Here is a 13017-nt window from a genome sequence, read left to right as displayed (position 1 = left end):
AAAACTGCATGAAAATTAATTGAAAAATGTGCTTTAAATAATTTGTAATTCAAGTATAGTTAAGTAAAGCAGTAGTCATGGGAAATGTAGAGAAAAAAAAAAAACTAATTATATATTTTGCTTCATATTTAAACAAAAACCGATTGTCTGGATGTAATTGTGCTTTACTACTAAAGTCACTGGCGATAAGGAACTAAATGCCAGACTTAGCTCACCACCACATATTTCACTGCTGTAATTGCTACCAAGAATTGAAACTGTAAACACCAAGTTATAGTTTGTTTTACAGCTGTGTTGTGTTTTTAGGATTACTTCAGCATACTTTTCCACTTTATGAGAGCTTTTTCTCACTCGTAGCTTGTAAATGATTGCCTAACAGTCGTGCAGTCCAGTTGTAAGATCTCGTGGCATTGTTTTGATTTTTTTAAACTGCTGTGTTGTTCCTCTGCTCACTTCCCCATTTCTTTATGGTCACTTGCCTCTCAGCATTACAGTAACTTATCTAAATTCACCCCAAAGGAGGATTTGCACACCATTTGAAGCACAAAGAGTGAAGTGATATGTAAACAGAGGCCTGTTGGAGGAGCATCTGAGCTTGAATGACTCACGTCTTTAGGAGCAGAAAAACTGTGAGGAGGGAACAGATAAAAAGAGGATATGAGAGGAATAAGGAATATCTGTGGGTTGTAGCTCTGAGCCAAGACACATGACAGTCGTTTCCCAGCATGCAATGCTCTCACTTTGCACTCTGTTTTTTGAGTTTTTAGGATGCACTTTAAAGGGGACATATCCTGCAAACTTGACTTTTCTCAAGTTTTAATGCTTTAATCGGGTCCCCGGTGCATCTTCCAACCCAGAAAACTTGAAAAAAGGACAACCTAGGAAATTTGTTTTGGTAATTCGTATTCTGCAAGCATGTAAATATGAGCTCAGATTTCTTTCCTTTAGTGACGTAGCACCAGATCTTATCATATTTATCCACCTCTTAATCTTTCGTCAGCAGTCAGTGTGCTGTAGCAGCTAGAGATTTACAGTGTTGGGCAAGCTACTTGGAAAATGTTGTGAGCTAAGCTCTTAGTTACTTTACTTAAAATATAGCTTAACTAAAAGCTACCCCCTGGGACATGTAACAAGCTAAACTAAAAGCTACACAGCTAAAGTAGCTTAGCTACATCTAAGCTATTATTATTATTATTATTATTATTATTATTTTCATTTTTAAATCTAACCAACCTAAATGCAAGTCAGTTTTGTCTTGTTGATCAATAACACCGCCAAAGAAGCATATGCGACATAATTGATAAGTTCAGTTATTTACTGCAATTTTTATGCTGTTACAAACAGAAACAAATTGTACTAGTCTGCAAAAAAAAAAAAAAACTATTCCAGAAATCCTGTTGCACATACAAAATACTATAGTAATGTCTAGTAAAGGGAAACATGTAGGAAGGTATTTAATTATATAACCCTTATTTTTCGTATTGCAACTGTAAATGTACCACAGCATATTAATTGAATTACTTCCCTATAGTATGGTTCAAAAACACTATAGTATTTTAAATATTTTAAATGCTTTATTTACATTAAATTACCATATATATTTTTTCATGTAAATGCACTTGGGGACATTCGCTGAACAAACAGTGAACACATTTAAAACCAATTCAATTCTAACAAGAGCACAGCTATAGAATTAACTTTAAAAACTGCACTTCTCGAAGTATGATCCTGCTTTACAAAAAATTAGTCTAAAGTAATCTTTCCATCAAGCAAGTTTCTCTTGTCAGCCCAATGATTGATTGGCGACATCACAGACTAGAGCGAGAGGTAGCAGTAACGCACCAAAAAGGTTTGCTTTTGACCACTGTAAAACACTAAAAAGAAGAATTTGCCATTCTCACCATCATATGGATTTACTTTTATCGGCCAGACACTGGCTTCACAGCTCCACGAATGGCAGTAGTATCACTTAATGATCCTTGATCAGTAAATGTAGCTTGTGTGGATGCTACTGCTCTACTTGCTTAAAATAATAGCTTCGCTACTGAAAAACTATTAGATTTAAAAAGTAGCGACTCTACCCCGCCAACACTACTGAGAAATGACGCTACTGACCAACACTGAAGGTTTATAATGCCAAAATATATTACACTGTAAAAAATTTCCAGGTTTTCACAACAAGTTACTGTAATTTTTCACAGTAAATTACATTAGTATCCCTTCACAGTATTTAACTGAAAAATTCACAGTAATATGTTGTATTCATAATTTTATTGTGAAATTACAGCAGGTAGCATGATTACAGCAAATTACTGTGAAAAGGGCTATATCTTTTGCACGTTAGTTATAGAAATTCAAACCTTTTTTAATTCAACGTAGAAATTATTACAAATTAACTTTTAACAGATAATAACAGAATGTTATAGCCCCCAAAACGATTTGGTTACCAACATCTTTTTGGTTGTACAGTTAACATAGAATAGGAAATAATATTTAATGAACAATAACTGTGTGCTTAGCCAAAACACAATAAACTGGAATAAAAAGTAATTAATTAATGAAACCACTGTAAACAGCCAACAATTATTTCAATGTCAGGGTAAATATCTGCTTTAGACGGTTTCATGAGTATTGGGCACCTGTCATCCCCTGGAGGTCACTAATCTTTAATTTAGAATTAAATATATATATAATTTTTTTTATCTATATAAATAAACCACAGATTAGAGTTTTAAACAACTACATTCTAGCATGAAAAACAGTTAAAACTTCATTTTCGGACGCATATAGAGCCATCGAAGACGGGGCAATTGTCCCAATGTCTAGCCTGAAGACAGGCGCCTCTCGGCGGATACATGAGTAATGAGCGCCGTTACCGCCTGGAGGTCATAGATCTCCGCTACCGGCAAAACACACTTAAAATTACACACAATCTTTACTAACCATCCACAGATTTGAGTTTTGAAGAACTACATTCTCGCATGAAAAAGTGTTAAAACTTTATTTGATTACATATTACAAGCAATTTTTATAATATTATGTGCCTTCTCATCCACCATTACAGCTTGATGCAGCTTGGTGCAAAATGAATCCTGGGAGGAAAAAATAATAATTCTCAATACACTCCAAACGAACTTTGTTCTTATTGTTAAAATCAGAGATATGTAATATTTTGAATGGCGAAGAAAATAATTAACTTTATATTTCAATCAATATATTACTTTTGCACTGCTTCGGTTCAGGACTCGTGTGAAATTGAATCAGATTCAGATATTTTATCAGACGTGTTCATGAGCTCATAGTCATCAACAAGCAATTCGTGTACAAGCAGTACACGAACCAAGCAATATGATGAAATATTAATGAATTATATGTTTGCGTCTTACAATATTATACAAAACGGAATCGTTTTCAGGCGAATTCGATTCTTTACTGTTCACCTAAAGGAGCCGAATTCGACTCTTTACAGTTCACTTAAAGGAGCCGATTCATTTAACAGAACTGACTCGACTCGACCGCAAACAAGCGCCATCACCACAGACAACGCCTGCCTCGTCTCTTCACCCAACGGATTCATCCTCGGTAAGTGTTAAAATATGACTTTTGTCCGTTAAATGATTGTTGTATGTGTATTTCTGTATAGTGCATGTCATTTAACAGGAATTTACCGAGTACTTCAATTGTACTCGCACGTACAGGGTTTAAGCGCGCCTTTTTTTAAAACAAGAAATTAACGACGCCAGATGGTGATTGTAGTGTTTACTGAGGTATTAGCATAACGTTAACGTTAGTTCCTGAAAAAAGAAAGGGAATTTTCTTTAACTCCTTGTTAACTGCATTTTCTGTTTCAGTACAAGACTGAAGTAAAGGTGAAATGACTAAAGTTAAGGTAACGTTAAGCTCTGACCTTCACTTAAGTTAACGTTACGGTTAGTCACCATCATGTACGTTAATTTTGTTCACTGTAACGTTAACGTTAAGTTAGTTAAATAAACTAAACTCATTATGAAACAAGTCTTAACAGTTTTATTAAATGAGGCTTATAATACAATTCAGTTGTATTCTTTTAAACTAACACTAACACAGTACTTATTGTATATTTCTCTCTGGTGTTAATGCAGTGCTAATTGTATATTGTCACTAACTGTAGGTTTTATTTTTTGGTGTTCAGGTGTACCTGATAATAGCTGAAGTGTGAGGTGAGTGTAAATTCTGAGCACACAAATATAACCTAAATTCATTATCACAATCTAAACCTATATATATATATATATATATATATATATATATATATATATATATATATATATATATATATATATATATAGAGTGTGTGCATGTGTTAGGTTGAGTCTTATTCTACTCTTATTATATTCATATTTTTTTGCAGCCACAGCCATTGATGTTGAAACACTGATGCTACCAATCAACCCTCGCTTGATTATTAAAGGTAATGTTGATGCCTTCCTCATTTTTATTAGGTTTTTAAATGTCAAGTTTTTCACAAATTTGTTGTGAGCAGTTTCTTGTACAAACTCTTTTTCTTCTTCCAGAAGTTCCACCAGTACCTCCAGTAGTAGTAAATATTAGACAAAGATTTTTTTAAACTATAGTTTTTATTTTTATTAGCAATTTTACTGGGCATGTGTGTTTGTTTGCTTGGTTTTTAATAGGCAGAGCATGGAATGTCAACTTTGTTTCTACAAAAAAATTTAATTATTCACAAACACCTCTAATTTAGTCCTTCTTTCCCCCTTTTAGTCTTAATCCTTGGACTCACCTGGATTTCACAACTGACTTTGGATCTGGTCTGAAACTGAAGTATGCTGAAGATGCCTTTTGCACTCTGGAATTTAAGGTAATGTCAACAATAAATATTGTAACTGAGGGCTTGTTTTGGGGGGGTTAAACAAGGATTGTATAGGAGCACAAGTCATGACTCCCCTTGTCCCCTTGTTATAAAGGGCCGTGTTGCAGACACAATTTGTTTGTCTGTGCTGGAGACCAGAGGGGAAGCTGTCTTTAAAAGGATGGGGCTCTTATATCATATGTGAAGTTACCTATTCAGGTGAGTGGATTACATGCAAGTCATTGCAAATGCATAAATAGTGGGAAATCTTTACTGGGCAGCACAAATTAAGTGAAACTCTAAAAACGTTGAAAAATATTTGGAATATTTGCAAAAAACTTGATTGAAATGAATACAACACAAGTGGTGTATCACTTCAATCAAGTTTTTTTTTGCAAAATTTTCCTAATATTTAAATCATGAAAAATTAGCTTGATGCAAGAAACATCCTGCTAGTATTCAAGAGCAAGTACTGTGATGCATGTGTTTACTTTGCAATAAGTGTGAACCCAGCATTAGATTATAGTCTGCAAACAGAAGGTGTAAATCAAATCAACTGTTTTAAAATGCTCTGCCTAGGTCATTAAAACCACTATTTGTTGTTGGACTGTTCTTGATTGTGTGTTTGTGATGGAAATGTTTTTCAGATGTTTTTGTTTAAATGATTGCAGTTTGAATGAGCTACAGTATTGTCAGCATGTTCAAACTGAGCTAACAGTAATTTTGCTCTGTAGTGCAGCAGTAGTGTCCCAGTAGTGTTGTATGAAGCTAACTGTTTGTCTGCCCTTTTGCTTATAGGTGCTTTTTGGGCACCAGTTTGGAGATGGAAGACAGACGAAGTCAAAGAAGAAGAGAAGACACATCAACCAGCAAGTGTGTAAAATTATCAGGAAAATGATTGACCTTGAATAGACGACTGCCTAATTTAGCAAGAAGTTTTGTCTCTCTCTCTCATGTGTGTGTGTGTGTGTGTGTGTGTATATATATATATATATATATATATATATATATATATATATATATATATATAATGAGAGAGAGAGAGCACACTCTGAAGCACTGCTTTTTATATGTATGCTACATATGATGTCAGATTTTTTTGTTCTTATGTTCTTATAGTATTTTTTGAGGCTTCACCTTCACCTTTTGAAAGTTTTCTGAAATGTTTACACAGATGTCATTAAGCTGTTAAATAAATCTGTAAAATGTATGTGTGTTTGTTTTTATTTTGATTTTAGAGTCTTTTCAGATCACCCAAAAATGAAGATTCTGTCGTCATTTACGCATCCTCAGGTTGTTTGGACACAAAGGGGAATATTTGATATTTTTATTCCTGTGTTTAACAAAAAAAAATAATTTTTAACAGAGCTGGAACAACCTGAGGGTGAGTAAATCAAGATAGAATTTTCATTTTTGTGTGACCTAAAATTGCTTTGAAATTTTACAGCACCAAACTGTTAAATTACAGTAATCCGGGATATAACTGTAACTTTGCAGTTAAATCAGGTATTTAAACTGCAACCTACTGCTAAATCACAGTAATTGTGTTGCAAATTCACAGTAAAATATAGTAAATTCTACACGATAATACTGTGAAATTACAGTAACGGACTTTATTATCTACTGTAAAGTTACAATATATGGTTGTAATTTCACAATAATTTAATGTGACAAAACCACAGTAAATTACTGTGAACTACCTCACAATAATTTACTGTGAATTTACATACAGTAATTTACTGTGAAAGTAATGCAATTATTAGCCAGTAATTTACTGTGAATTTAAGGTCAAATTTTTTACAGTGTATAAATGTTCTGTTGTTGGATGAATCACTGAACATGAATGCACACAGACTTCCGAAATTTGAGCCAATGAGGAAATAGAATTTTTATTTCAGCAGAAGAATATTGGTAAAGTGCTACACTGTAAAACCCAATAAGTTAAGGCCACTCAAACTGTTTGAGGAAACTGATTGCTACAAACCATTGCTACAAAACTAATATATGAGTACTGTGAACTTACTCCATTTAAGTTAAAGTAATAACGTGTATAAAGTAATTTACAGTGTATACTTATGTATTGAAATTTTCAAACTAGGATCAATTCAACCAGTGCTACATGCTCAATTCATTTACAAAACAAGGATCACTTCTTATTTTGAGAATGTTCTCAAATTTTCTTTGTGTATGTATTGCTAATGTGGCTAAAGTTACTAGTGTCACTGAGAAACCAGAACTTTCGTTAGATTGATCTCGATTATGCTCACTGCCAGCATATTTCATAAAAGCACATTCTTTTTTTTTTCTTTAATAAAAGGTGAAAATTTACTAATAGTGTGATGGGTGTTTGCAAAATAGTTAATGAAGAGATCCAACTTTACTTAAAAACAACTACATCAACGTATTCTCTAACCATTTATTAACATCCTGGTTTACAAGTTGTAACTTCCTCTTCTCCATGATTATCTATGTTTCTATCCACATATTTAAATGCTCATTTAAGAATAAATCATTTAGGAATATCCTATATAAAATGGTTCATGGCAATGTCAGAATGTCCACACATTTTAAAAGTGCACATAAAACATACAGTATGTGCAGAACAGTGTAGGATAATCCAATTAGAGTAGGGTTATCCAATTAGAAAAAATGCCAGATGGAAACACATTATGTTTGATCTTCTGTGGTGCAAATTGTTGTTTAAGATAAAAGGCACAAATTGGCTTCTACCACAGCAAATTCCATTTTTGGGAGAGATTTTCCACCAGTTTGTCAGTGACCATTTTGTTTTTGTTTTTTGGCTCTTGACTCATTAGATTGAAATGGTACTTTATTTGCAAATGTGTATGCGATATTCCAGTTTCGTGCTTAAACCTATTGTACTTTGAATAGAAACTCATCTATTGGCTGACATTGGTTTGAACACGTAAGGCTCTGACCTACTACTGGTCGTCTCTGGCATTTTGGTTGTGTGAAATTCACTTGTTTTGTTGTTTTTGTCAGAATAGCACGTAAAGAATTCACTCTTCTCTAAAAATCAGCAGCTCATTTGCATTTAAAGGAGCTAGTGTTGTCATGATACTGGGTTTAAAACATTTGTGCGCTGTTGGGCTTGGCAGCTTTTAAAGGCTCCAGTGTCCCTGTATCTGGGTTTGCACAGTGATCTGATGACCTTCATGGCCAATCACAGTCATTTCGGTTGAACACAATAGCCAATCAGTGGTGTTTAAGTAAGCGTGCTCAAGATCATGTTACCAGGAATTATTATTATTATTTTAATTTTTATTTAAATTTTTATTTAAGTCTAGTATCATGAAAACACTAGCGGCAACACACACAAAATGCCCCAAATAGAAGCAAATTTGATGAGCTGTAATAAATTATTTATATTATATGTTGAGCTGAAACTTCACATGGGAATTTCTTGGGGTTCACCAATAATTTATTTTACATCTCACAAAAAGGGGATTCATTTTTCCTCCTTAATGGAGCGCTGCTTTTACTCCAACACTTAAATTTTGCTCTGTACTGTATAGCTGGTTGCATGAAAGTGAAACGTTTGACCTTTATTTATTATTTGAAAGTCTCAAAGGGAGGAATCCACATTGCACCATTAACTGGGTTTATTTTGACATGCAGTTTGTATTGTTTCAGTGCAGAATAGTTGTGCAAATTGGATAAAAGAACAAACACACCCTAAAATGTTGCTGTTTGCAGGCAGCTGTTCTCGCAATAAACCAGAATCCGAATGCTCTGGGAATACAGCGCTGAAGTGGTGTAACGTTTTACTAAACTCAACCCAGATTGTTTTGCATTTTTCTCCCGAACATATTGTGTGACACAGAACTTGATGTGTTAATCTGTCCCTGTCATGTAATCTTGCCTGCATCTGGCTCCAGCAGTTTTCTATTTCTAACTGCACTGACAAATGTATTTTTTCTTTGCGTACATGTTGGTATAGAGTTTCAGATCTTTGTGTTATTTTTTCAGGGGGAGCTTAATGTGAAGCAGCATATTATCCTAAACAATATGCCTGTCACACACTCCTCGTGTTCCTCAAATTCACATTCTTACAGTAAGTGTAGAAACACAGGCACACAGTCCTGTTTTGTGTCAGACCTCTGTGTTTCAACAGTTTCTTGGATTTTTCCCCAGATTGCTAGCATCTGGTATTAACATCCGTCTCAGATGATTAGATCATGAGTTGTTGGGACTGAATACAGGTATACACAGGGTCCAGAATGTTCACTTTTGTGTTGTAAAATCTAATGAGTCATGATGCCTTCCAGATAGCAGTAAAATAACAGCTAGGGTGTGGTTTTTTTTTTTACGATTTTATTGATTCATTTGAATACAGTTGTTACAATTGGACATATTGACAACCTAACAAGAACTAAAGAACATGTCTCTAATCCTTAAGGTTTATTCACCCTAAATGCTTTTTGTGTGCTTAAATGTAAGATAGGGTTTTAATGTTATCCTTATTTAGAATGTGTCACTTTAAAGCAGGGGTGGCCAACCCTGTTCCTGGAGAGCCACCTTCCTGCAGATTTCAGTTGCAACCCACACACACAGTATATGTATGTATCCATGTATCTATATATATATATAACTTGATATATTGATTATTGTGACAGACCTACTCATACGCACTCAGAAAATAACTATTATTTAGAATAAAAAATAAAATAAAGTTTTTAGAATGAGCTGAAACAACACAATTCTTGAGATTGTTTTGGGACAATTTGATTGTTTTGTGTTCAATCCGCTTATATCTATTTGTCAAAGCCAATTAAAGTAACTTAAATGGCTTTATGTTAGAACCTTGCACATTTCACAGTGTATCAAAGGGTTAAAAACACAACAGGCAATGGAATTGGGAAAAAAAAATATATGTTGTGAGAATGAAGCTAAACTTTACACCGGTGACATGTTTTTAAAATGTCATTTTATGCACAAGATGTTTTAAAAAGTGTGAAATGTAAAAGCAATGTTCATTCGTGTCCATCTAGTGCATATTTACATGCAATAATAATAATGGAAAAGCAGCGAAATGGAATGCAAAAACCTATATGTGAACTGCTACTATATAATTTATATTTTATACCAGTATGATGGGGACAGGCTGAAAGGTGATGTTATGTTCTTTGTTTTGGGAAAAAAAAAAAAAAACGTATTGTTAATAGCCTGCTACTATTTGAGGTGACCTCTTGAACTGAATGACTACCTTTTGATGACATCTCTTTGTAATACTAAATACCAGTAGGTGTGGATACATTTTCAAATGAGCCGTTCATAAGGTATACATTTTGTGGCAACAACCTTCACAAGTGCATTCATGCAACATCCCTAAAGATGCATCATATCCCTAAAGATACATGCATATTTAGTTGCATTGAATGTATCCATTAGTTGTAATCTGCCAAACCAGGTGCATTTACTATAGGAAGGTCACTGCATATACTGAGCTCCTCTGGAGTGGTTACAAACACCTCTGTCTCAAAGATTTAAAGTGTAAGCTATTTGTCACGCTGAATGCCACTAAATGTCAAGGTGGTAAGCTCTTGACAGCTTGTCTAGGTTTTGTATGGGTTTGCTGCTTCATTTATTATGTCTAATATAGCACTGACTTTCTCTCCCTGTGCCAGAGGGCTTTTGCTGATTGCTGTTTTTTTGGTCGAATGAATTCGTGCACTTTATGCACCACGTAAGGTATATTTTAGTATTTGCTGAGCTAACTAACTACATGGGCAGCTGGATTTTAAGGTAACATTCTAAACAAAACTTTAGTAAACAATTTATAACACTGAAATCAGTAAGAGAAAATAATTCTCTGTAATTATTTTGATAATTTTTATATTGACCAGTTTAGTTTAAACTAGTTTATTGGTAAAACCATTTTATTTTATTATGTTTTATTATTTTTATTTTTGTTTTGTTTTGTTTTATTTCATTTTTGTTTTATTTATTTATTAATTGTTTATATTATTTATTTTTATTTTTGTTTTAATTGTATTTTTTCATTTAATTATTTTTTATTGACTTTGTTTTTATTTTTATTTTATTATGTTTTATTATTTTTATTTTGTTTAGTTTTATTCTATTATGTTTCAGTTATTATTATTTTTTCATTAAATTTCATTATTTTATTTTAATTGTACTTTTATTATTTTATTTTATATTTTTTTGTTTTGTTTTTCTTTTTGTTCTATTTATTTATTCATTTTTATTTTATTTATTTATTTACTTTTCAACTTTTTTATTGTATTTTTATTTTGCTTTGTTTTATTTAAAAATATATTTTATTTGATTTACTTTTTGTTTATATTTTATTTTATTTTAATATTTCTTTATTTTATTGTATTTTTTATTTTATTTTTATTTTATTAATTCTTTATTTATATATTTTTTGTTTTATTTTGTTTTATTTTGTATTTATTTATTTTTATTGTATTTTTATTGTTTTGTTTTATTTTTAATTTTTTTTTACTTTATTTTATTATATATTTTTAAATATTTTATTTAGTTATTTTATAATAATAATAATAATAATAATAATTATTATTATTATTATTATTATTATTTTCCCTTAGTTTATACAAAATGCAGGTGGATGTTTTTTTCCCTTGAGAAAAACACATATAAACATGTTTTTGTTTTGCCTTATGCATTTTTTAATTACTTTGTTATTGTAGTTTTTATCACAGTGTCATTGAATATGAGTAAATAAATAAATAAACTCAATTTCAGCTAAAAATGTTCTCATGAAGAAAATAGGTCATACATCTTAAAGAACCTAAAATGCAAAAAAAACACAAATGTTCTTTTTAGAGTGGTTGAACTATCCCTTTAGGTGCAGAAAGCACACTTCTATTTCATTAGGTTAATTTTTAATGCACTCATCATCAATGTTTTTTTTTTTTTTTGCACTTCTGCAACCATGCTTGAACCTTCAACTTTCATGTTTGCATCAGTTTGCTATTGCACTTATCTTAATGATGATTTTCCTAGAACAGTATTTGATCAGTACGGATGCCAGATGTATTTGCTTGTGTTGTGGCTCCGCAAATGAGGCATATAAAGGCTAGTGTGACCATATCGCTCTCCCTACTGTCCATCTCAGCAGAAGCCATTACCGCACTGAGGCTCACATGGGCCTTCATGTGTGCAGACCGCATAAAACATGCATTAGCACTGCATAATGCATGCTTCCACGAAACTGCTGGCCATTCTCTCATGATCCAAAGTCATTGCTATTGTGCAGTATTGCTTGCAGTGCTTAGGAAAACAAGCAAGGGGAAGCTTTCAGTACAAAGTGGAAGAATCCACCCGGAACTTTTAGTTATTTTTGCTATTGATCGAAATGTAATGCTTTAAAGATTTTCTTCCCCGGTGTTTGATGTACAGTGTTTACCAAAGTTAATCATGTAGAAAAAAAGACTTGAATGTTGCTGAAAATAGAGAAGGAAACCATTATAGTCCATAGTGGTCTATTATTAATACAAGTTGGTTGTAAATTTTCTTTATTTATTTTGAGAATGTCAAACAGACATAATAACCTTTATAAACATGTATTTTGTTTATTATTATTATTATTATTATTATTATTATTGCTACTACTACTACTACTACTTTCACATTATAACTTAAAGAAATATACATTTTCTATTGTAATATTGAAAATTACAATTAATACGTAATTATACGATATTTGCAATCTAATACAATTAAGTGACCTTATACAATATTTGCAATCTAATACAATTAAGATACTTTAAATACATTGCTATTATATGTATAAGAAAGCAGAGTAAACCAAAGTATATTTAATAACGTTGTTGCATATGACTGCTATTGTAAAGAATGTGTCAGGTGACAACGGACAATTGTTAGGCAGGTATTTGTCAATGCAGAAACAGTCAGAAGCATGCAGATAATCCAAAAATCATAAACAGAGTACAGGCAGTCAGGACGGGTGGCAAATCAACGATAATAGTCAAACAAAGCAAAGGTCAAAAACCCGGCAAGGCAAGGAAACACTTCATAAAGCTCACTTACAGTTAAACAGGACTCAGCAAAGAGTGTGTGTGAATGTGGTGTCTTTATACTCCTAATCAGTTCATCATGTGTTTCCAGCTGTGTGTGTGTAATCAGGGGATCAGGAACTG

At 32.5% G+C, this 13017-nt stretch overlaps 2 protein-coding genes across 3 annotated transcripts in view; both read left to right on the top strand.

Moving 5' to 3' along the window:
* The window catches only part of LOC141378646 (uncharacterized), a 471123-nt gene that overhangs the window by 109708 nt on the left and 348398 nt on the right, over positions 1–13017 (top strand). The window lies entirely within an intron of this gene.
* The window catches only part of spsb4a (splA/ryanodine receptor domain and SOCS box containing 4a), a 143329-nt gene that overhangs the window by 111178 nt on the left and 19134 nt on the right, over positions 1–13017 (top strand). The window lies entirely within an intron of this gene.

This window comes from Danio rerio, chromosome 2 (genome assembly GCF_049306965.1).
Source record: "Danio rerio strain Tuebingen ecotype United States chromosome 2, GRCz12tu, whole genome shotgun sequence".
NCBI lineage: Eukaryota > Metazoa > Chordata > Actinopteri > Cypriniformes > Danionidae > Danio > Danio rerio.
This window is presented reverse-complemented; position numbering and strand designations above follow the sequence as displayed.